Source organism: Microcebus murinus, chromosome 15 (assembly GCF_040939455.1).
Source record: "Microcebus murinus isolate Inina chromosome 15, M.murinus_Inina_mat1.0, whole genome shotgun sequence".
Taxonomy (NCBI): domain Eukaryota; kingdom Metazoa; phylum Chordata; class Mammalia; order Primates; family Cheirogaleidae; genus Microcebus; species Microcebus murinus.
Genome location: NC_134118.1, coordinates 27,441 through 50,310, shown reverse-complemented (window position 1 = coordinate 50,310; position 22,870 = coordinate 27,441). Strand labels below are relative to the sequence as shown.

General features: G+C 62.3%; 6 pseudogenes; all 6 read left to right on the top strand.

Annotated features, from left to right (window-relative positions):
* Positions 1-2,106: 2,106 nt before the first annotated feature.
* Positions 2,107-2,225, top strand: LOC142876666 (uncharacterized; annotated as a pseudogene).
* A 3,854-nt stretch (positions 2,226-6,079) lies between these two features.
* Positions 6,080-6,198, top strand: LOC142876665 (uncharacterized; annotated as a pseudogene).
* A 3,856-nt stretch (positions 6,199-10,054) lies between these two features.
* LOC142876664 (uncharacterized) lies at positions 10,055-10,173 on the top strand (annotated as a pseudogene).
* Positions 10,174-14,067: 3,894 nt separating this feature from the next.
* LOC142876663 (uncharacterized) lies at positions 14,068-14,186 on the top strand (annotated as a pseudogene).
* Positions 14,187-18,041: 3,855 nt separating this feature from the next.
* LOC142876662 (uncharacterized) lies at positions 18,042-18,160 on the top strand (annotated as a pseudogene).
* A 3,884-nt stretch (positions 18,161-22,044) lies between these two features.
* Positions 22,045-22,163, top strand: LOC142876661 (uncharacterized; annotated as a pseudogene).
* The last annotated feature ends 707 nt before the right edge of the window (positions 22,164-22,870 follow it).

Sequence of the window (22,870 nt, the reverse complement as noted above, 5' to 3'; positions counted from 1 at the left end):
CCCCGCGGCTGCCGCTCCCCGCAAGGGGATAGCCGCGGAGGTGGGGACCGCCTCCTCATGGGGACGTACACCCAGCTCTCCACGTCGGATTCCGGGGCTCTCTGTCCTGCCAGAAGGCCCAGCTGGCCTGCGGGTCCTTAGAGTGGCAAAAACATCCGAAAACTGAGATTGAGGGTCCGGTGGGTGTCTGCACTTTTGTGCTGGGCACCCCAGGGAGGCCCGGTGGCTGGCTGGACAACGCGGTCTGCTGGGCTGGGGGGGGGGTTTGGAGGAGCAACTGATGCCCTTTGCACTTTGGGTAGCAAGTGTCTGAGGTGTCTCTGGGCCCTGTGCCATGTGGGGGCGGGGGCGGGGGCGGGGTGGGAGGAGGAGGAGGAGGAGGAGGAGGAGGAGGAGGAGGAGGTGGGAAGGGCCGTGGCCTGCAGTCGTGTTCCCCGGGGTGGCACAGCATGTGGCTTCTTCCACAGGCTGCTTGGCCTGGGCTCCCTGCACCTGGGCCTTTGGAGGACTGGCCCTGTGCTTGCCAACACTTCCTGCAGGGACCCAGAGCTGGGAGGTTGCATCTCTCAGCCCTGGGTCGGGCAGAGCCCCAGCGGGCCATGCCCACAACCTCTCTCAGCAGGGGTCCCCCAGAAGGCTCCTTTGGGACCAGGATTCTCTTGCGGGTGACTCTTTAAGGTCTGGCCCCTGGATGGAGGGGCACCAGGAGTAGAGGAGCAGGAAGGGGAAGGGGGTGGCCATGCGAGGGGACACTTTCAGGCCAAGTCCCAGCTTCAGTCTGATCCTCCTGGGAACCCCGGGGTGGACATCACACCTCCTGGTTGCCCCGCTCTGAGACAAGGAGCCGGGCTTCGCATTCCCACAGCAGCCAGTCGTGGGCTGAGGACACCTGGGGCGTTGGGAACTCCCTGGCTTCTCCTTGGTTTAACATCTGGAGCTGCTTGTGAATTGTGCCGCCACACACACCCGAGTGCAGGTGTCTTCCGCACAGACTGCGGGCCTCGCTCTTCTGAATGCCGCTAGCTCGCGACCCACCCACGGGAGAACCTGGTCAGGGTACTTTCTCTCAGGGGCAGACTCTGATCCGGGCGGGCTACCGGTGTCTCTGTTTGCTCCTTTCTTTCTTCCACTTCGGGAAAGGCTTCCTTACTGGGTGTGGAAATCTCCTATGCCTTTCCTCGCCTATTCTGTCAGCTCTAAAATTCTCTTTCGGTTGCCACCCTCACAGATGGATTAGGAAACTCTTTGCGGTGCACTCATTAGTGAAATGACCTCAATGACGCTGGAATCCAATATCTAATCGCCGATTTTTAGCGAGTCCACACGCCAGGGTGGTTGGGGTCCAGTGCAGCCCCGGCCAGGTCCAGGCCCCTTGGACTGGGCCACAGGAGGACAAAGAGGAGGGTCCCGGCCCCCACGGTAGGTAGAGGTGCGGGCAGTTCTCCAAGGGCTTGGGTGTTTTCCAGAGGGAGGAGATGGAGGGGACTGATTTCTTCAGCGCCCCACAAACCACGCCACCCCACCCCACCCATGGGACACATCCCGAGAGAGAGAGAGAGAGAGAGAGAGAGAGAGAGAGAGAGAGAGAGAGAGAGAGAGAGAGAGAGACGCCCCATACACTGGCTCCCCTCCCCCGTGCGCTGTGCCCCAGCCCTGGCCCGGGGGAATAGGCGGCCGCCGGGCCACAGGGTGGGGGGCGCAGCTGAAAGGGGTTGTGGGGGAGGGCCGCCCCTGGCTGGGGTCAAAGGGCGAGCGCCCCGCCCCTCCCGCCCGTGCGAGCTGGGGGTGGGGGGCGGGGAGGTGAAGGAGGCCAGGCAAGGAGAGGAGGGGGGCTTGAAGGTCTCCACCTTGGCGGGTCCAGCCGTGGAGGCGCATCTTGTGTGAGTGTGAGTGAGTGAGTGAGTGTGAGTGTGAGTGTGTGTGTATACAGAGACAGCCCCCAACCCCGGCCCGCCCCGCCTGTCACCCCCGTCCCTCGGAGCCCGCGGGACCCGGCCGGCGAACTCAACAGGCCCGACCCGGCGCGGGGCCTGGGGCGGGGGGAGGAGGCGGCGGGGAAGCGCAGAGAGGCTCGGCTTCTTGAGCGGGGCAGGGGCGCCCTCCGCCGTCCACGGCCACACCACCCCGAACGCGCCCGATCCCGTCTGGTCTCGGAAGCTAAGCAGGCTCGGGCCTGGTTAGAACTTGGATGGGAGACCGCCCGGGAATACCGGGTGCCGTAGGCTTCTTCTTTTTTTTTTTGCCTCTGGTTCTGTCGCGTTTCTGGGAGTGCGGGGGCGGCCCGGGGTGGGGGTGACCCCCACCCTCAGCGTCCGCCGCGGTGCCTGGCGCGCCCCAGCCCGCACCGTGGGGCCTCCTCTTGTCCCGAGCCGCGACACCGCCGCCACGCGGCAGCATGCGTGGCTTCTGGACAGTCAGGTCTCAGACCAAAGGTCTGCTCTGTGGGAGCCGACACGCTGGAGGAAACCTTGAGAGTCTGAGAGGGGAGGGAGTTCCAGAAGAAGGCCAGGATGTCATTTTGAGGGAGTATGTGACCAGAACTCGTCCCGTTGCTTTTGGGGTTCTATGGGCTACACGTAGGAATCTTTGGTGGTGGCACCTGATGTTGGGGGATCCGGAGTCACACCCAGACCTGCTCCACAGGCCTCCTTTTACTTTTCTCTTCGGATTCATTTTTTTTTTTTTTTTTTTGAGACAGAGTCTCGGTTTGGTGCCCAGGCTAGAGTGAGTGCCGTGGCGTCAGCCTAGCTCACAGCAACTTCAAACTCCTGGGCTCCAGTGATCCTTCTGCCTCAGCCTCCCGGGTAGCTGGGACTGCAGGCATGCGCCACCATGCCCCGCTAATTTTTATATATATATCAGTTGGCCAATTAATTCCTTTCTATTTATAGTAGAGACGGGGTCTCGCTCTTGCTCAGGCTGGTTTTGAACTCCTGACCTTGAGCAATCCGCCCGCCTCGGCCTCCCAAGAGCTAGGATTACAGGCGTGAGCCACAGCGCCCGGCCGGATTCATTATTTTTAAAAAGTGTCTCTTATCTCTATTATTGCATTTTCTTTTCTCTCTCTTTTCAAGCAGATGATGGGAGTCCAAGTATTAAGGTGACATGTGTTGCCCGTGCCCCCCTCCCCCCCCGTGTTCTTATTCATTTACCTCTCATGTTGCTCCAGCATATTGTGGGGGCACCAATGTTAAGGTCGGGTGCGTTGCCCTCTCCCAGCCTCCCCCCTCGGGTCAGAGCTTCAAGTGCGCCCATCCCCCAGTCGGTGCGTACCCACCCCATTCCTAATGGATGTGTATGCCCATCCCCTCCCCCCACCCGCCCGACACCCACCCGAAGAAGGTGATTCCTCTGTGTCCACTTAGGTGTCCATCGGTTCGTACCCATTTGCTGGTGAGCGCGAGCACGTGGTGCTCGTGTGTCCATTCTTGGGATACTTGGCTTACTGGAACGGGTTCCAGCTCTGGCCAGGAGAACCACGAGAGGTGCCCCCTCACCGCTGCTCCTCATAGCCGAATAGCACTCCGTGGTGTCCACGCGCCACATTTTATTTACCCACTCGTGGGTCGATGGGCACTCGGGTGGCTTCCAGGTCTTTGCGATTGTGACTTGTGCCCTGACACTAACCCTAACCCTTACCCAGCCCGTCTCCTCCACGGCCCCTGCCTGACTGACTCCTTCCCGCCCGGCCTATCACCTGTCACCGTCCTCTGCCCCTGCCTGACACGCTCCTCCCCGCCCGGGCCGTCACCGTCCTCGGCCCCTGCCTGACGGGGCTCCTCCGTCGCCTGGGCCTTCCAAGGGCTTGGTGTGGACGCTGGTTCCAGGACGCCCTCCCAGGAACCCGGTAGCAGGGCGGCCGCAGCGTCTCGCGCAACCCAACCGTCCGCCGGCTGGCCGCCATCGCTAAGTGGCCTGCGGGGGACGTGCTCCCGCTGTGCCGTGGGGGCCCAGCCTGGTGTCTTCTCTGAGGCCCCGCGGCTGCCGCTCCCCGCAAGGGGATAGCCGCGGAGGTGGGGACCGCCTCCTCATGGGGACGTACACCCAGCTCTCCACGTCGGATTCCGGGGCTCTCTGTCCTGCCAGAAGGCCCAGCTGGCCTGCGGGTCCTTAGAGTGGCAAAAACATCCGAAAACTGAGATTGAGGGTCCGGTGGGTGTCTGCACTTTTGTGCTGGGCACCCCAGGGAGGCCCGGTGGCTGGCTGGACAACGCGGTCTGCTGGGCTGGGGGGGGGGTTTGGAGGAGCAACTGATGCCCTTTGCACTTTGGGTAGCAAGTGTCTGAGGTGTCTCTGGGCCCTGTGCCATGTGGGGGCGGGGGCGGGGGCGGGGTGGGAGGAGGAGGAGGAGGAGGAGGAGGAGGAGGAGGAGGAGGTGGGAAGGGCCGTGGCCTGCAGTCGTGTTCCCCGGGGTGGCACAGCATGTGGCTTCTTCCACAGGCTGCTTGGCCTGGGCTCCCTGCACCTGGGCCTTTGGAGGACTGGCCCTGTGCTTGCCAACACTTCCTGCAGGGACCCAGAGCTGGGAGGTTGCATCTCTCAGCCCTGGGTCGGGCAGAGCCCCAGCGGGCCATGCCCACAACCTCTCTCAGCAGGGGTCCCCCAGAAGGCTCCTTTGGGACCAGGATTCTCTTGCGGGTGACTCTTTAAGGTCTGGCCCCTGGATGGAGGGGCACCAGGAGTAGAGGAGCAGGAAGGGGAAGGGGGTGGCCATGCGAGGGGACACTTTCAGGCCAAGTCCCAGCTTCAGTCTGATCCTCCTGGGAACCCCGGGGTGGACATCACACCTCCTGGTTGCCCCGCTCTGAGACAAGGAGCCGGGCTTCGCATTCCCACAGCAGCCAGTCGTGGGCTGAGGACACCTGGGGCGTTGGGAACTCCCTGGCTTCTCCTTGGTTTAACATCTGGAGCTGCTTGTGAATTGTGCCGCCACACACACCCGAGTGCAGGTGTCTTCCGCACAGACTGCGGGCCTCGCTCTTCTGAATGCCGCTAGCTCGCGACCCACCCACGGGAGAACCTGGTCAGGGTACTTTCTCTCAGGGGCAGACTCTGATCCGGGCGGGCTACCGGTGTCTCTGTTTGCTCCTTTCTTTCTTCCACTTCGGGAAAGGCTTCCTTACTGGGTGTGGAAATCTCCTATGCCTTTCCTCGCCTATTCTGTCAGCTCTAAAATTCTCTTTCGGTTGCCACCCTCACAGATGGATTAGGAAACTCTTTGCGGTGCACTCATTAGTGAAATGACCTCAATGACGCTGGAATCCAATATCTAATCGCCGATTTTTAGCGAGTCCACACGCCAGGGTGGTTGGGGTCCAGTGCAGCCCCGGCCAGGTCCAGGCCCCTTGGACTGGGCCACAGGAGGACAAAGAGGAGGGTCCCGGCCCCCACGGTAGGTAGAGGTGCGGGCAGTTCTCCAAGGGCTTGGGTGTTTTCCAGAGGGAGGAGATGGAGGGGACTGATTTCTTCAGCGCCCCACAAACCACGCCACCCCACCCCACCCATGGGACACATCCCGAGAGAGAGAGAGAGAGAGAGAGAGAGAGAGAGAGAGAGAGAGAGAGAGAGAGAGAGAGAGAGACGCCCCATACACTGGCTCCCCTCCCCCGTGCGCTGTGCCCCAGCCCTGGCCCGGGGGAATAGGCGGCCGCCGGGCCACAGGGTGGGGGGCGCAGCTGAAAGGGGTTGTGGGGGAGGGCCGCCCCTGGCTGGGGTCAAAGGGCGAGCGCCCCGCCCCTCCCGCCCGTGCGAGCTGGGGGTGGGGGGCGGGGAGGTGAAGGAGGCCAGGCAAGGAGAGGAGGGGGGCTTGAAGGTCTCCACCTTGGCGGGTCCAGCCGTGGAGGCGCATCTTGTGTGAGTGTGAGTGAGTGAGTGAGTGTGAGTGTGAGTGTGTGTGTATACAGAGACAGCCCCCAACCCCGGCCCGCCCCGCCTGTCACCCCCGTCCCTCGGAGCCCGCGGGACCCGGCCGGCGAACTCAACAGGCCCGACCCGGCGCGGGGCCTGGGGCGGGGGGAGGAGGCGGCGGGGAAGCGCAGAGAGGCTCGGCTTCTTGAGCGGGGCAGGGGCGCCCTCCGCCGTCCACGGCCACACCACCCCGAACGCGCCCGATCCCGTCTGGTCTCGGAAGCTAAGCAGGCTCGGGCCTGGTTAGAACTTGGATGGGAGACCGCCCGGGAATACCGGGTGCCGTAGGCTTCTTCTTTTTTTTTTTGCCTCTGGTTCTGTCGCGTTTCTGGGAGTGCGGGGGCGGCCCGGGGTGGGGGTGACCCCCACCCTCAGCGTCCGCCGCGGTGCCTGGCGCGCCCCAGCCCGCACCGTGGGGCCTCCTCTTGTCCCGAGCCGCGACACCGCCGCCACGCGGCAGCATGCGTGGCTTCTGGACAGTCAGGTCTCAGACCAAAGGTCTGCTCTGTGGGAGCCGACACGCTGGAGGAAACCTTGAGAGTCTGAGAGGGGAGGGAGTTCCAGAAGAAGGCCAGGATGTCATTTTGAGGGAGTATGTGACCAGAACTCGTCCCGTTGCTTTTGGGGTTCTATGGGCTACACGTAGGAATCTTTGGTGGTGGCACCTGATGTTGGGGGATCCGGAGTCACACCCAGACCTGCTCCACAGGCCTCCTTTTACTTTTCTCTTCGGATTCATTTTTTTTTTTTTTTTTTTGAGACAGAGTCTCGGTTTGGTGCCCAGGCTAGAGTGAGTGCCGTGGCGTCAGCCTAGCTCACAGCAACTTCAAACTCCTGGGCTCCAGTGATCCTTCTGCCTCAGCCTCCCGGGTAGCTGGGACTGCAGGCATGCGCCACCATGCCCCGCTAATTTTTATATATATATCAGTTGGCCAATTAATTCCTTTCTATTTATAGTAGAGACGGGGTCTCGCTCTTGCTCAGGCTGGTTTTGAACTCCTGACCTTGAGCAATCCGCCCGCCTCGGCCTCCCAAGAGCTAGGATTACAGGCGTGAGCCACAGCGCCCGGCCGGATTCATTATTTTTAAAAAGTGTCTCTTATCTCTATTATTGCATTTTCTTTTCTCTCTCTTTTCAAGCAGATGATGGGAGTCCAAGTATTAAGGTGACATGTGTTGCCCGTGCCCCCCTCCCCCCCCGTGTTCTTATTCATTTACCTCTCATGTTGCTCCAGCATATTGTGGGGGCACCAATGTTAAGGTCGGGTGCGTTGCCCTCTCCCAGCCTCCCCCCTCGGGTCAGAGCTTCAAGTGCGCCCATCCCCCAGTCGGTGCGTACCCACCCCATTCCTAATGGATGTGTATGCCCATCCCCTCCCCCCACCCGCCCGACACCCACCCGAAGAAGGTGATTCCTCTGTGTCCACTTAGGTGTCCATCGGTTCGTACCCATTTGCTGGTGAGCGCGAGCACGTGGTGCTCGTGTGTCCATTCTTGGGATACTTGGCTTACTGGAACGGGTTCCAGCTCTGGCCAGGAGAACCACGAGAGGTGCCCCCTCACCGCTGCTCCTCATAGCCGAATAGCACTCCGTGGTGTCCACGCGCCACATTTTATTTACCCACTCGTGGGTCGATGGGCACTCGGGTGGCTTCCAGGTCTTTGCGATTGTGACTTGTGCCCTGACACTAACCCTAACCCTTACCCAGCCCGTCTCCTCCACGGCCCCTGCCTGACTGACTCCTTCCCGCCCGGCCTATCACCTGTCACCGTCCTCTGCCCCTGCCTGACACGCTCCTCCCCGCCCGGGCCGTCACCGTCCTCGGCCCCTGCCTGACGGGGCTCCTCCGTCGCCTGGGCCTTCCAAGGGCTTGGTGTGGACGCTGGTTCCAGGACGCCCTCCCAGGAACCCGGTAGCAGGGCGGCCGCAGCGTCTCGCGCAACCCAACCGTCCGCCGGCTGGCCGCCATCGCTAAGTGGCCTGCGGGGGACGTGCTCCCGCTGTGCCGTGGGGGCCCAGCCTGGTGTCTTCTCTGAGGCCCCGCGGCTGCCGCTCCCCGCAAGGGGATAGCCGCGGAGGTGGGGACCGCCTCCTCATGGGGACGTACACCCAGCTCTCCACGTCGGATTCCGGGGCTCTCTGTCCTGCCAGAAGGCCCAGCTGGCCTGCGGGTCCTTAGAGTGGCAAAAACATCCGAAAACTGAGATTGAGGGTCCGGTGGGTGTCTGCACTTTTGTGCTGGGCACCCCAGGGAGGCCCGGTGGCTGGCTGGACAACGCGGTCTGCTGGGCTGGGGGGGGGGTTTGGAGGAGCAACTGATGCCCTTTGCACTTTGGGTAGCAAGTGTCTGAGGTGTCTCTGGGCCCTGTGCCATGTGGGGGCGGGGGCGGGGGCGGGGTGGGAGGAGGAGGAGGAGGAGGAGGAGGAGGAGGAGGAGGAGGTGGGAAGGGCCGTGGCCTGCAGTCGTGTTCCCCGGGGTGGCACAGCATGTGGCTTCTTCCACAGGCTGCTTGGCCTGGGCTCCCTGCACCTGGGCCTTTGGAGGACTGGCCCTGTGCTTGCCAACACTTCCTGCAGGGACCCAGAGCTGGGAGGTTGCATCTCTCAGCCCTGGGTCGGGCAGAGCCCCAGCGGGCCATGCCCACAACCTCTCTCAGCAGGGGTCCCCCAGAAGGCTCCTTTGGGACCAGGATTCTCTTGCGGGTGACTCTTTAAGGTCTGGCCCCTGGATGGAGGGGCACCAGGAGTAGAGGAGCAGGAAGGGGAAGGGGGTGGCCATGCGAGGGGACACTTTCAGGCCAAGTCCCAGCTTCAGTCTGATCCTCCTGGGAACCCCGGGGTGGACATCACACCTCCTGGTTGCCCCGCTCTGAGACAAGGAGCCGGGCTTCGCATTCCCACAGCAGCCAGTCGTGGGCTGAGGACACCTGGGGCGTTGGGAACTCCCTGGCTTCTCCTTGGTTTAACATCTGGAGCTGCTTGTGAATTGTGCCGCCACACACACCCGAGTGCAGGTGTCTTCCGCACAGACTGCGGGCCTCGCTCTTCTGAATGCCGCTAGCTCGCGACCCACCCACGGGAGAACCTGGTCAGGGTACTTTCTCTCAGGGGCAGACTCTGATCCGGGCGGGCTACCGGTGTCTCTGTTTGCTCCTTTCTTTCTTCCACTTCGGGAAAGGCTTCCTTACTGGGTGTGGAAATCTCCTATGCCTTTCCTCGCCTATTCTGTCAGCTCTAAAATTCTCTTTCGGTTGCCACCCTCACAGATGGATTAGGAAACTCTTTGCGGTGCACTCATTAGTGAAATGACCTCAATGACGCTGGAATCCAATATCTAATCGCCGATTTTTAGCGAGTCCACACGCCAGGGTGGTTGGGGTCCAGTGCAGCCCCGGCCAGGTCCAGGCCCCTTGGACTGGGCCACAGGAGGACAAAGAGGAGGGTCCCGGCCCCCACGGTAGGTAGAGGTGCGGGCAGTTCTCCAAGGGCTTGGGTGTTTTCCAGAGGGAGGAGATGGAGGGGACTGATTTCTTCAGCGCCCCACAAACCACGCCACCCCACCCCACCCATGGGACACATCCCGAGAGAGAGAGAGAGAGAGAGAGAGAGAGAGAGAGAGAGAGAGAGAGAGAGAGAGAGAGAGAGAGACGCCCCATACACTGGCTCCCCTCCCCCGTGCGCTGTGCCCCAGCCCTGGCCCGGGGGAATAGGCGGCCGCCGGGCCACAGGGTGGGGGGCGCAGCTGAAAGGGGTTGTGGGGGAGGGCCGCCCCTGGCTGGGGTCAAAGGGCGAGCGCCCCGCCCCTCCCGCCCGTGCGAGCTGGGGGTGGGGGGCGGGGAGGTGAAGGAGGCCAGGCAAGGAGAGGAGGGGGGCTTGAAGGTCTCCACCTTGGCGGGTCCAGCCGTGGAGGCGCATCTTGTGTGAGTGTGAGTGAGTGAGTGAGTGTGAGTGTGAGTGTGTGTGTATACAGAGACAGCCCCCAACCCCGGCCCGCCCCGCCTGTCACCCCCGTCCCTCGGAGCCCGCGGGACCCGGCCGGCGAACTCAACAGGCCCGACCCGGCGCGGGGCCTGGGGCGGGGGGAGGAGGCGGCGGGGAAGCGCAGAGAGGCTCGGCTTCTTGAGCGGGGCAGGGGCGCCCTCCGCCGTCCACGGCCACACCACCCCGAACGCGCCCGATCCCGTCTGGTCTCGGAAGCTAAGCAGGCTCGGGCCTGGTTAGAACTTGGATGGGAGACCGCCCGGGAATACCGGGTGCCGTAGGCTTCTTCTTTTTTTTTTTGCCTCTGGTTCTGTCGCGTTTCTGGGAGTGCGGGGGCGGCCCGGGGTGGGGGTGACCCCCACCCTCAGCGTCCGCCGCGGTGCCTGGCGCGCCCCAGCCCGCACCGTGGGGCCTCCTCTTGTCCCGAGCCGCGACACCGCCGCCACGCGGCAGCATGCGTGGCTTCTGGACAGTCAGGTCTCAGACCAAAGGTCTGCTCTGTGGGAGCCGACACGCTGGAGGAAACCTTGAGAGTCTGAGAGGGGAGGGAGTTCCAGAAGAAGGCCAGGATGTCATTTTGAGGGAGTATGTGACCAGAACTCGTCCCGTTGCTTTTGGGGTTCTATGGGCTACACGTAGGAATCTTTGGTGGTGGCACCTGATGTTGGGGGATCCGGAGTCACACCCAGACCTGCTCCACAGGCCTCCTTTTACTTTTCTCTTCGGATTCATTTTTTTTTTTTTTTTTTTGAGACAGAGTCTCGGTTTGGTGCCCAGGCTAGAGTGAGTGCCGTGGCGTCAGCCTAGCTCACAGCAACTTCAAACTCCTGGGCTCCAGTGATCCTTCTGCCTCAGCCTCCCGGGTAGCTGGGACTGCAGGCATGCGCCACCATGCCCCGCTAATTTTTATATATATATCAGTTGGCCAATTAATTCCTTTCTATTTATAGTAGAGACGGGGTCTCGCTCTTGCTCAGGCTGGTTTTGAACTCCTGACCTTGAGCAATCCGCCCGCCTCGGCCTCCCAAGAGCTAGGATTACAGGCGTGAGCCACAGCGCCCGGCCGGATTCATTATTTTTAAAAAGTGTCTCTTATCTCTATTATTGCATTTTCTTTTCTCTCTCTTTTCAAGCAGATGATGGGAGTCCAAGTATTAAGGTGACATGTGTTGCCCGTGCCCCCCTCCCCCCCCCCGTGTTCTTATTCATTTACCTCTCATGTTGCTCCAGCATATTGTGGGGGCACCAATGTTAAGGTCGGGTGCGTTGCCCTCTCCCAGCCTCCCCCCTCGGGTCAGAGCTTCAAGTGCGCCCATCCCCCAGTCGGTGCGTCAGAGCTTCAAGTGCGCCCATCCCCCAGTGGGTGCGTACCCACCCCATTCCTAATGGATGTGTATGCCCATCTCCTCCCCCCACCCGCCCGACACCCACCCGAAGAAGGTGATTCCTCTGTGTCCACTTAGGTGTCCATCGGTTCGTACCCATTTGCTGGTGAGCGCGAGCACGTGGTGCTCGTGTGTCCATTCTTGGGATACTTGGCTTACTGGAACGGGTTCCAGCTCTGGCCAGGAGAACCACGAGAGGTGCCCCCTCACCGCTGCTCCTCATAGCCGAATAGCACTCCGTGGTGTCCACGCGCCACATTTTATTTACCCACTCGTGGGTCGATGGGCACTCGGGTGGCTTCCAGGTCTTTGCGATTGTGACTTGTGCCCTGACACTAACCCTAACCCTTACCCAGCCCGTCTCCTCCACGGCCCCTGCCTGACTGACTCCTTCCCGCCCGGCCTATCACCTGTCACCGTCCTCTGCCCCTGCCTGACACGCTCCTCCCCGCCCGGGCCGTCACCGTCCTCGGCCCCTGCCTGACGGGGCTCCTCCGTCGCCTGGGCCTTCCAAGGGCTTGGTGTGGACGCTGGTTCCAGGACGCCCTCCCAGGAACCCGGTAGCAGGGCGGCCGCAGCGTCTCGCGCAACCCAACCGTCCGCCGGCTGGCCGCCATCGCTAAGTGGCCTGCGGGGGACGTGCTCCCGCTGTGCCGTGGGGGCCCAGCCTGGTGTCTTCTCTGAGGCCCCGCGGCTGCCGCTCCCCGCAAGGGGATAGCCGCGGAGGTGGGGACCGCCTCCTCATGGGGACGTACACCCAGCTCTCCACGTCGGATTCCGGGGCTCTCTGTCCTGCCAGAAGGCCCAGCTGGCCTGCGGGTCCTTAGAGTGGCAAAAACATCCGAAAACTGAGATTGAGGGTCCGGTGGGTGTCTGCACTTTTGTGCTGGGCACCCCAGGGAGGCCCGGTGGCTGGCTGGACAACGCGGTCTGCTGGGCTGGGGGGGGGTTTGGAGGAGCAACTGATGCCCTTTGCACTTTGGGTAGCAAGTGTCTGAGGTGTCTCTGGGCCCTGTGCCATGTGGGGGCGGGGGCGGGGGCGGGGTGGGAGGAGGAGGAGGAGGAGGAGGAGGAGGAGGAGGAGGAGGAGGTGGGAAGGGCCGTGGCCTGCAGTCGTGTTCCCCGGGGTGGCACAGCATGTGGCTTCTTCCACAGGCTGCTTGGCCTGGGCTCCCTGCACCTGGGCCTTTGGAGGACTGGCCCTGTGCTTGCCAACACTTCCTGCAGGGACCCAGAGCTGGGAGGTTGCATCTCTCAGCCCTGGGTCGGGCAGAGCCCCAGCGGGCCATGCCCACAACCTCTCTCAGCAGGGGTCCCCCAGAAGGCTCCTTTGGGACCAGGATTCTCTTGCGGGTGACTCTTTAAGGTCTGGCCCCTGGATGGAGGGGCACCAGGAGTAGAGGAGCAGGAAGGGGAAGGGGGTGGCCATGCAAGGGGACACTTTCAGGCCAAGTCCCAGCTTCAGTCTGATCCTCCTGGGAACCCCGGGGTGGACATCACACCTCCTGGTTGCCCCGCTCTGAGACAAGGAGCCGGGCTTCGCATTCCCACAGCAGCCAGTCGTGGGCTGAGGACACCTGGGGCGTTGGGAACTCCCTGGCTTCTCCTTGGTTTAACATCTGGAGCTGCTTGTGAATTGTGCCGCCACACACACCCGAGTGCAGGTGTCTTCCGCACAGACTGCGGGCCTCGCTCTTCTGAATGCCGCTAGCTCGCGACCCACCCACGGGAGAACCTGGTCAGGGTACTTTCTCTCAGGGGCAGACTCTGATCCGGGCGGGCTACCGGTGTCTCTGTTTGCTCCTTTCTTTCTTCCACTTCGGGAAAGGCTTCCTTACTGGGTGTGGAAATCTCCTATGCCTTTCCTCGCCTATTCTGTCAGCTCTAAAATTCTCTTTCGGTTGCCACCCTCACAGATGGATTAGGAAACTCTTTGCGGTGCACTCATTAGTGAAATGACCTCAATGACGCTGGAATCCAATATCTAATCGCCGATTTTTAGCGAGTCCACACGCCAGGGTGGTTGGGGTCCAGTGCAGCCCCGGCCAGGTCCAGGCCCCTTGGACTGGGCCACAGGAGGACAAAGAGGAGGGTCCCGGCCCCCACGGTAGGTAGAGGTGCGGGCAGTTCTCCAAGGGCTTGGGTGTTTTCCAGAGGGAGGAGATGGAGGGGACTGATTTCTTCAGCGCCCCACAAACCACGCCACCCCACCCCACCCATGGGACACATCCCGAGAGAGAGAGAGAGAGAGAGAGAGAGAGAGAGAGAGAGAGAGAGAGAGAGAGAGAGAGAGAGAGACGCCCCATACACTGGCTCCCCTCCCCCGTGCGCTGTGCCCCAGCCCTGGCCCGGGGGAATGGGCGGCCGCCGGGCCACAGGGTGGGGGGCGCAGCTGAAAGGGGTTGTGGGGGAGGGCCGCCCCTGGCTGGGGTCAAAGGGCGAGCGCCCCGCCCCTCCCGCCCGTGCGAGCTGGGGGTGGGGGGCGGGGAGGTGAAGGAGGCCAGGCAAGGAGAGGAGGGGGGCTTGAAGGTCTCCACCTTGGCGGGTCCAGCCGTGGAGGCGCATCTTGTGTGAGTGTGAGTGAGTGAGTGAGTGTGAGTGTGAGTGTGTGTGTATACAGAGACAGCCCCCAACCCCGGCCCGCCCCGCCTGTCACCCCCGTCCCTCGGAGCCCGCGGGACCCGGCCGGCGAACTCAACAGGCCCGACCCGGCGCGGGGCCTGGGGCGGGAGGCGGCGGCGGGGAAGCGCAGAGAGGCTCGGCTTCTTGAGCGGGGCAGGGGCGCCCTCCGCCGTCCACGGCCACACCACCCCGAACGCGCCCGATCCCGTCTGGTCTCGGAAGCTAAGCAGGCTCGGGCCTGGTTAGAACTTGGATGGGAGACCGCCCGGGAATACCGGGTGCCGTAGGCTTCTTCTTTTTTTTTTTGCCTCTGGTTCTGTCGCGTTTCTGGGAGTGCGGGGGCGGCCCGGGGTGGGGGTGACCCCCACCCTCAGCGTCCGCCGCGGTGCCTGGCGCGCCCCAGCCCGCACCGTGGGGCCTCCTCTTGTCCCGAGCCGCGACACCGCCGCCACGCGGCAGCATGCGTGGCTTCTGGACAGTCAGGTCTCAGACCAAAGGTCTGCTCTGTGGGAGCCGACACGCTGGAGGAAACCTTGAGAGTCTGAGAGGGGAGGGAGTTCCAGAAGAAGGCCAGGATGTCATTTTGAGGGAGTATGTGACCAGAACTCGTCCCGTTGCTTTTGGGGTTCTATGGGCTACACGTAGGAATCTTTGGTGGTGGCACCTGATGTTGGGGGATCCGGAGTCACACCCAGACCTGCTCCACAGGCCTCCTTTTACTTTTCTCTTCGGATTCATTTTTTTTTTTTTTTTTTTTGAGACAGAGTCTCGGTTTGGTGCCCAGGCTAGAGTGAGTGCCGTGGCGTCAGCCTAGCTCACAGCAACTTCAAACTCCTGGGCTCCAGTGATCCTTCTGCCTCAGCCTCCCGGGTAGCTGGGACTGCAGGCATGCGCCACCATGCCCCGCTAATTTTTATATATATATCAGTTGGCCAATTAATTCCTTTCTATTTATAGTAGAGACGGGGTCTCGCTCTTGCTCAGGCTGGTTTTGAACTCCTGACCTTGAGCAATCCGCCCGCCTCGGCCTCCCAAGAGCTAGGATTACAGGCGTGAGCCACAGCGCCCGGCCGGATTCATTATTTTTAAAAAGTGTCTCTTATCTCTATTATTGCATTTTCTTTTCTCTCTCTTTTCAAGCAGATGATGGGAGTCCAAGTATTAAGGTGACATGTGTTGCCCGTGCCCCCCTCCCCCCCCGTGTTCTTATTCATTTACCTCTCATGTTGCTCCAGCATATTGTGGGGGCACCAATGTTAAGGTCGGGTGCGTTGCCCTCTCCCAGCCTCCCCCCTCGGGTCAGAGCTTCAAGTGCGCCCATCCCCCAGTCGGTGCGTACCCACCCCATTCCTAATGGATGTGTATGCCCATCCCCTCCCCCCACCCGCCCGACACCCACCCGAAGAAGGTGATTCCTCTGTGTCCACTTAGGTGTCCATCGGTTCGTACCCATTTGCTGGTGAGCGCGAGCACGTGGTGCTCGTGTGTCCATTCTTGGGATACTTGGCTTACTGGAACGGGTTCCAGCTCTGGCCAGGAGAACCACGAGAGGTGCCCCCTCACCGCTGCTCCTCATAGCCGAATAGCACTCCGTGGTGTCCACGCGCCACATTTTATTTACCCACTCGTGGGTCGATGGGCACTCGGGTGGCTTCCAGGTCTTTGCGATTGTGACTTGTGCCCTGACACTAACCCTAACCCTTACCCAGCCCGTCTCCTCCACGGCCCCTGCCTGACTGACTCCTTCCCGCCCGGCCTATCACCTGTCACCGTCCTCTGCCCCTGCCTGACACGCTCCTCCCCGCCCGGGCCGTCACCGTCCTCGGCCCCTGCCTGACGGGGCTCCTCCGTCGCCTGGGCCTTCCAAGGGCTTGGTGTGGACGCTGGTTCCAGGACGCCCTCCCAGGAACCCGGTAGCAGGGCGGCCGCAGCGTCTCGCGCAACCCAACCGTCCGCCGGCTGGCCGCCATCGCTAAGTGGCCTGCGGGGGACGTGCTCCCGCTGTGCCGTGGGGGCCCAGCCTGGTGTCTTCTCTGAGGCCCCGCGGCTGCCGCTCCCCGCAAGGGGATAGCCGCGGAGGTGGGGACCGCCTCCTCATGGGGACGTACACCCAGCTCTCCACGTCGGATTCCGGGGCTCTCTGTCCTGCCAGAAGGCCCAGCTGGCCTGCGGGTCCTTAGAGTGGCAAAAACATCCGAAAACTGAGATTGAGGGTCCGGTGGGTGTCTGCACTTTTGTGCTGGGCACCCCAGGGAGGCCCGGTGGCTGGCTGGACAACGCGGTCTGCTGGGCTGGGGGGGGGGTTTGGAGGAGCAACTGATGCCCTTTGCACTTTGGGTAGCAAGTGTCTGAGGTGTCTCTGGGCCCTGTGCCATGTGGGGGCGGGGGCGGGGGCGGGGTGGGAGGAGGAGGAGGAGGAGGAGGAGGAGGGAGGAGGAGGAGGTGGGAAGGGCCGTGGCCTGCAGTCGTGTTCCCCGGGGTGGCACAGCATGTGGCTTCTTCCACAGGCTGCTTGGCCTGGGCTCCCTGCACCTGGGCCTTTGGAGGACTGGCCCTGTGCTTGCCAACACTTCCTGCAGGGACCCAGAGCTGGGAGGTTGCATCTCTCAGCCCTGGGTCGGGCAGAGCCCCAGCGGGCCATGCCCACAACCTCTCTCAGCAGGGGTCCCCCAGAAGGCTCCTTTGGGACCAGGATTCTCTTGCGGGTGACTCTTTAAGGTCTGGCCCCTGGATGGAGGGGCACCAGGAGTAGAGGAGCAGGAAGGGGAAGGGGGTGGCCATGCGAGGGGACACTTTCAGGCCAAGTCCCAGCTTCAGTCTGATCCTCCTGGGAACCCCGGGGTGGACATCACACCTCCTGGTTGCCCCGCTCTGAGACAAGGAGCCGGGCTTCGCATTCCCACAGCAGCCAGTCGTGGGCTGAGGACACCTGGGGCGTTGGGAACTCCCTGGCTTCTCCTTGGTTTAACATCTGGAGCTGCTTGTGAATTGTGCCGCCACACACACCCGAGTGCAGGTGTCTTCCGCACAGACTGCGGGCCTCGCTCTTCTGAATGCCGCTAGCTCGCGACCCACCCACGGGAGAACCTGGTCAGGGTACTTTCTCTCAGGGGCAGACTCTGATCCGGGCGGGCTACCGGTGTCTCTGTTTGCTCCTTTCTTTCTTCCACTTCGGGAAAGGCTTCCTTACTGGGTGTGGAAATCTCCTATGCCTTTCCTCGCCTATTCTGTCAGCTCTAAAATTCTCTTTCGGTTGCCACCCTCACAGATGGATTAGGAAACTCTTTGCGGTGCACTCATTAGTGAAATGACCTCAATGACGCTGGAATCCAATATCTAATCGCCGATTTTTAGCGAGTCCACACGCCAGGGTGGTTGGGGTCCAGTGCAGCCCCGGCCAGGTCCAGGCCCCTTGGACTGGGCCACAGGAGGACAAAGAGGAGGGTCCCGGCCCCCACGGTAGGTAGAGGTGCGGGCAGTTCTCCAAGGGCTTGGGTGTTTTCCAGAGGGAGGAGATGGAGGGGACTGATTTCTTCAGCGCCCCACAAACCACGCCACCCCACCCCACCCATGGGACACATCCCGAGAGAGAGAGAGAGAGAGAGAGAGAGAGAGAGAGAGAGAGAGAGAGAGAGAGAGAGAGAGAGAGACGCCCCATACACTGGCTCCCCTCCCCCGTGCGCTGTGCCCCAGCCCTGGCCCGGGGGAATAGGCGGCCGCCGGGCCACAGGGTGGGGGGCGCAGCTGAAAGGGGTTGTGGGGGAGGGCCGCCCCTGGCTGGGGTCAAAGGGCGAGCGCCCCGCCCCTCCCGCCCGTGCGAGCTGGGGGTGGGGGGCGGGGAGGTGAAGGAGGCCAGGCAAGGAGAGGAGGGGGGCTTGAAGGTCTCCACCTTGGCGGGTCCAGCCGTGGAGGCGCATCTTGTGTGAGTGTGAGTGAGTGAGTGAGTGTGAGTGTGAGTGTGTGTGTATACAGAGACAGCCCCCAACCCCGGCCCGCCCCGCCTGTCACCCCCGTCCCTCGGAGCCCGCGGGACCCGGCCGGCGAACTCAACAGGCCCGACCCGGCGCGGGGCCTGGGGCGGGAGGCGGCGGCGGGGAAGCGCAGAGAGGCTCGGCTTCTTGAGCGGGGCAGGGGCGCCCTCCGCCGTCCACGGCCACACCACCCCGAACGCGCCCGATCCCGTCTGGTCTCGGAAGCTAAGCAGGCTCGGGCCTGGTTAGAACTTGGATGGGAGACCGCCCGGGAATACCGGGTGCCGTAGGCTTCTTCTTTTTTTTTTTGCCTCTGGTTCTGTCGCGTTTCTGGGAGTGCGGGGGCGGCCCGGGGTGGGGGTGACCCCCACCCTCAGCGTCCGCCGCGGTGCCTGGCGCGCCCCAGCCCGCACCGTGGGGCCTCCTCTTGTCCCGAGCCGCGACACCGCCGCCACGCGGCAGCATGCGTGGCTTCTGGACAGTCAGGTCTCAGACCAAAGGTCTGCTCTGTGGGAGCCGACACGCTGGAGGAAACCTTGAGAGTCTGAGAGGGGAGGGAGTTCCAGAAGAAGGCCAGGATGTCATTTTGAGGGAGTATGTGACCAGAACTCGTCCCGTTGCTTTTGGGGTTCTATGGGCTACACGTAGGAATCTTTGGTGGTGGCACCTGATGTTGGGGGATCCGGAGTCACACCCAGACCTGCTCCACAGGCCTCCTTTTACTTTTCTCTTCGGATTCATTTTTTTTTTTTTTTTTTGAGACAGAGTCTCGGTTTGGTGCCCAGGCTAGAGTGAGTGCCGTGGCGTCAGCCTAGCTCACAGCAACTTCAAACTCCTGGGCTCCAGTGATCCTTCTGCCTCAGCCTCCCGGGTAGCTGGGACTGCAGGCATGCGCCACCATGCCCCGCTAATTTTTATATATATATCAGTTGGCCAATTAATTCCTTTCTATTTATAGTAGAGACGGGGTCTCGCTCTTGCTCAGGCTGGTTTTGAACTCCTGACCTTGAGCAATCCGCCCGCCTCGGCCTCCCAAGAGCTAGGATTACAGGCGTGAGCCACAGCGCCCGGCCGGATTCATTATTTTTAAAAAGTGTCTCTTATCTCTATTATTGCATTTTCTTTTCTCTCTCTTTTCAAGCAGATGATGGGAGTCCAAGTATTAAGGTGACATGTGTTGCCCGTGCCCCCCTCCCCCCCCCGTGTTCTTATTCATTTACCTCTCATGTTGCTCCAGCATATTGTGGGGGCACCAATGTTAAGGTCGGGTGCGTTGCCCTCTCCCAGCCTCCCCCCTCGGGTTAGAGCTTCAAGTGCGCCCATCCCCCAGTCGGTGCGTCAGAGCTTCAAGTGCGCCCATCCCCCAGTCGGTGCGTACCCACCCCATTCCTAATGGATGTGTATGCCCATCCCCTCCCCCCACCCGCCCGACACCCACCCGAAGAAGGTGATTCCTCTGTGTCCACTTAGGTGTCCATCGGTTCGTACCCATTTGCTGGTGAGCGCGAGCACGTGGTGCTCGTGTGTCCATTCTTGGGATACTTGGCTTACTGGAACGGGTTCCAGCTCTGGCCAGGAGAACCACGAGAGGTGCCCCCTCACCGCTGCTCCTCATAGCCGAATAGCACTCCGTGGTGTCCACGCGCCACATTTTATTTACCCACTCGTGGGTCGATGGGCACTCGGGTGGCTTCCAGGTCTTTGCGATTGTGACTTGTGCCCTGACACTAACCCTAACCCTTACCCAGCCCGTCTCCTCCACGGCCCCTGCCTGACTGACTCCTTCCCGCCCGGCCTATCACCTGTCACCGTCCTCTGCCCCTGCCTGACACGCTCCTCCCCGCCCGGGCCGTCACCGTCCTCGGCCCCTGCCTGACGGGGCTCCTCCGTCGCCTGGGCCTTCCAAGGGCTTGGTGTGGACGCTGGTTCCAGGACGCCCTCCCAGGAACCCGGTAGCAGGGCGGCCGCAGCGTCTCGCGCAACCCAACCGTCCGCCGGCTGGCCGCCATCGCTAAGTGGCCTGCGGGGGACGTGCTCCCGCTGTGCCGTGGGGGCCCAGCCTGGTGTCTTCTCTGAGGCCCCGCGGCTGCCGCTCCCCGCAAGGGGATAGCCGCGGAGGTGGGGACCGCCTCCTCATGGGGACGTACACCCAGCTCTCCACGTCGGATTCCGGGGCTCTCTGTCCTGCCAGAAGGCCCAGCTGGCCTGCGGGTCCTTAGAGTGGCAAAAACATCCGAAAACTGAGATTGAGGGTCCGGTGGGTGTCTGCACTTTTGTGCTGGGCACCCCAGGGAGGCCCGGTGGCTGGCTGGACAACGCGGTCTGCTGGGCTGGGGGGGGGGTTTGGAGGAGCAACTGATGCCCTTTGCACTTTGGGTAGCAAGTGTCTGAGGTGTCTCTGGGCCCTGTGCCATGTGGGGGCGGGGGCGGGGGCGGGGTGGGAGGAGGAGGAGGAGGAGGAGGAGGAGGAGGAGGAGGAGGTGGGAAGGGCCGTGGCCTGCAGTCGTGTTCCCCGGGGTGGCACAGCATGTGGCTTCTTCCACAGGCTGCTTGGCCTGGGCTCCCTGCACCTGGGCCTTTGGAGGACTGGCCCTGTGCTTGCCAACACTTCCTGCAGGGACCCAGAGCTGGGAGGTTGCATCTCTCAGCCCTGGGTCGGGCAGAGCCCCAGCGGGCCATGCCCACAACCTCTCTCAGCAGGGGTCCCCCAGAAGGCTCCTTTGGGACCAGGATTCTCTTGCGGGTGACTCTTTAAGGTCTGGCCCCTGGATGGAGGGGCACCAGGAGTAGAGGAGCAGGAAGGGGAAGGGGGTGGCCATGCGAGGGGACACTTTCAGGCCAAGTCCCAGCTTCAGTCTGATCCTCCTGGGAACCCCGGGGTGGACATCACACCTCCTGGTTGCCCCGCTCTGAGACAAGGAGCCGGGCTTCGCATTCCCACAGCAGCCAGTCGTGGGCTGAGGACACCTGGGGCGTTGGGAACTCCCTGGCTTCTCCTTGGTTTAACATCTGGAGCTGCTTGTGAATTGTGCCGCCACACACACCCGAGTGCAGGTGTCTTCCGCACAGACTGCGGGCCTCGCTCTTCTGAATGCCGCTAGCTCGCGACCCACCCACGGGAGAACCTGGTCAGGGTACTTTCTCTCAGGGGCAGACTCTGATCCGGGCGGGCTACCGGTGTCTCTGTTTGCTCCTTTCTTTCTTCCACTTCGGGAAAGGCTTCCTTACTGGGTGTGGAAATCTCCTATGCCTTTCCTCGCCTATTCTGTCAGCTCTAAAATTCTCTTTCGGTTGCCACCCTCACAGATGGATTAGGAAACTCTTTGCGGTGCACTCATTAGTGAAATGACCTCAATGACGCTGGAATCCAATATCTAATCGCCGATTTTTAGCGAGTCCACACGCCAGGGTGGTTGGGGTCCAGTGCAGCCCCGGCCAGGTCCAGGCCCCTTGGACTGGGCCACAGGAGGACAAAGAGGAGGGTCCCGGCCCCCACGGTAGGTAGAGGTGCGGGCAGTTCTCCAAGGGCTTGGGTGTTTTCCAGAGGGAGGAGATGGAGGGGACTGATTTCTTCAGCGCCCCACAAACCACGCCACCCCACCCCACCCATGGGACACATCCCGAGAGAGAGAGAGAGAGAGAGAGAGAGAGAGAGAGAGAGAGAGAGAGAGAGAGAGAGAGACGCCCCATACACTGGCTCCCCTCCCCCGTGCGCTGTGCCCCAGCCCTGGCCCGGGGGAATAGGCGGCCGCCGGGCCACAGGGTGGGGGGCGCAGCTGAAAGGGGTTGTGGGGGAGGGCCGCCCCTGGCTGGGGTCAAAGGGCGAGCGCCCCGCCCCTCCCGCCCGTGCGAGCTGGGGGTGGGGGGCGGGGAGGTGAAGGAGGCCAGGCAAGGAGAGGAGGGGGGCTTGAAGGTCTCCACCTTGGCGGGTCCAGCCGTGGAGGCGCATCTTGTGTGAGTGTGAGTGAGTGAGTGAGTGTGAGTGTGAGTGTGTGTGTATACAGAGACAGCCCCCAACCCCGGCCCGCCCCGCCTGTCACCCCCGTCCCTCGGAGCCCGCGGGACCCGGCCGGCGAACTCAACAGGCCCGACCCGGCGCGGGGCCTGGGGCGGGAGGCGGCGGCGGGGAAGCGCAGAGAGGCTCGGCTTCTTGAGCGGGGCAGGGGCGCCCTCCGCCGTCCACGGCCACACCACCCCGAACGCGCCCGATCCCGTCTGGTCTCGGAAGCTAAGCAGGCTCGGGCCTGGTTAGAACTTGGATGGGAGACCGCCCGGGAATACCGGGTGCCGTAGGCTTCTTCTTTTTTTTTTTGCCTCTGGTTCTGTCGCGTTTCTGGGAGTGCGGGGGCGGCCCGGGGTGGGGGTGACCCCCACCCTCAGCGTCCGCCGCGGTGCCTGGCGCGCCCCAGCCCGCACCGTGGGGCCTCCTCTTGTCCCGAGCCGCGACACCGCCGCCACGCGGCAGCATGCGTGGCTTCTGGACAGTCAGGTCTCAGACCAAAGGTCTGCTCTGTGGGAGCCGACACGCTGGAGGAAACCTTGAGAGTCTGAGAGGGGAGGGAGTTCCAGAAGAAGGCCAGGATGTCATTTTGAGGGAGTATGTGACCAGAACTCGTCCCGTTGCTTTTGGGGTTCTATGGGCTACACGTAGGAATCTTTGGTGGTGGCACCTGATGTTGGGGGATCCGGAGTCACACCCAGACCTGCTCCACAGGCCTCCTTTTACTTTTCTCTTCGGATTCATTTTTTTTTTTTTTTTTTTGAGACAGAGTCTCGGTTTGGTGCCCAGGCTAGAGTGAGTGCCGTGGCGTCAGCCTAGCTCACAGCAACTTCAAACTCCTGGGCTCCAGTGATCCTTCTGCCTCAGCCTCCCGGGTAGCTGGGACTGCAGGCATGCGCCACCATGCCCCGCTAATTTTTATATATATATCAGTTGGCCAATTAATTCCTTTCTATTTATAGTAGAGACGGGGTCTCGCTCTTGCTCAGGCTGGTTTTGAACT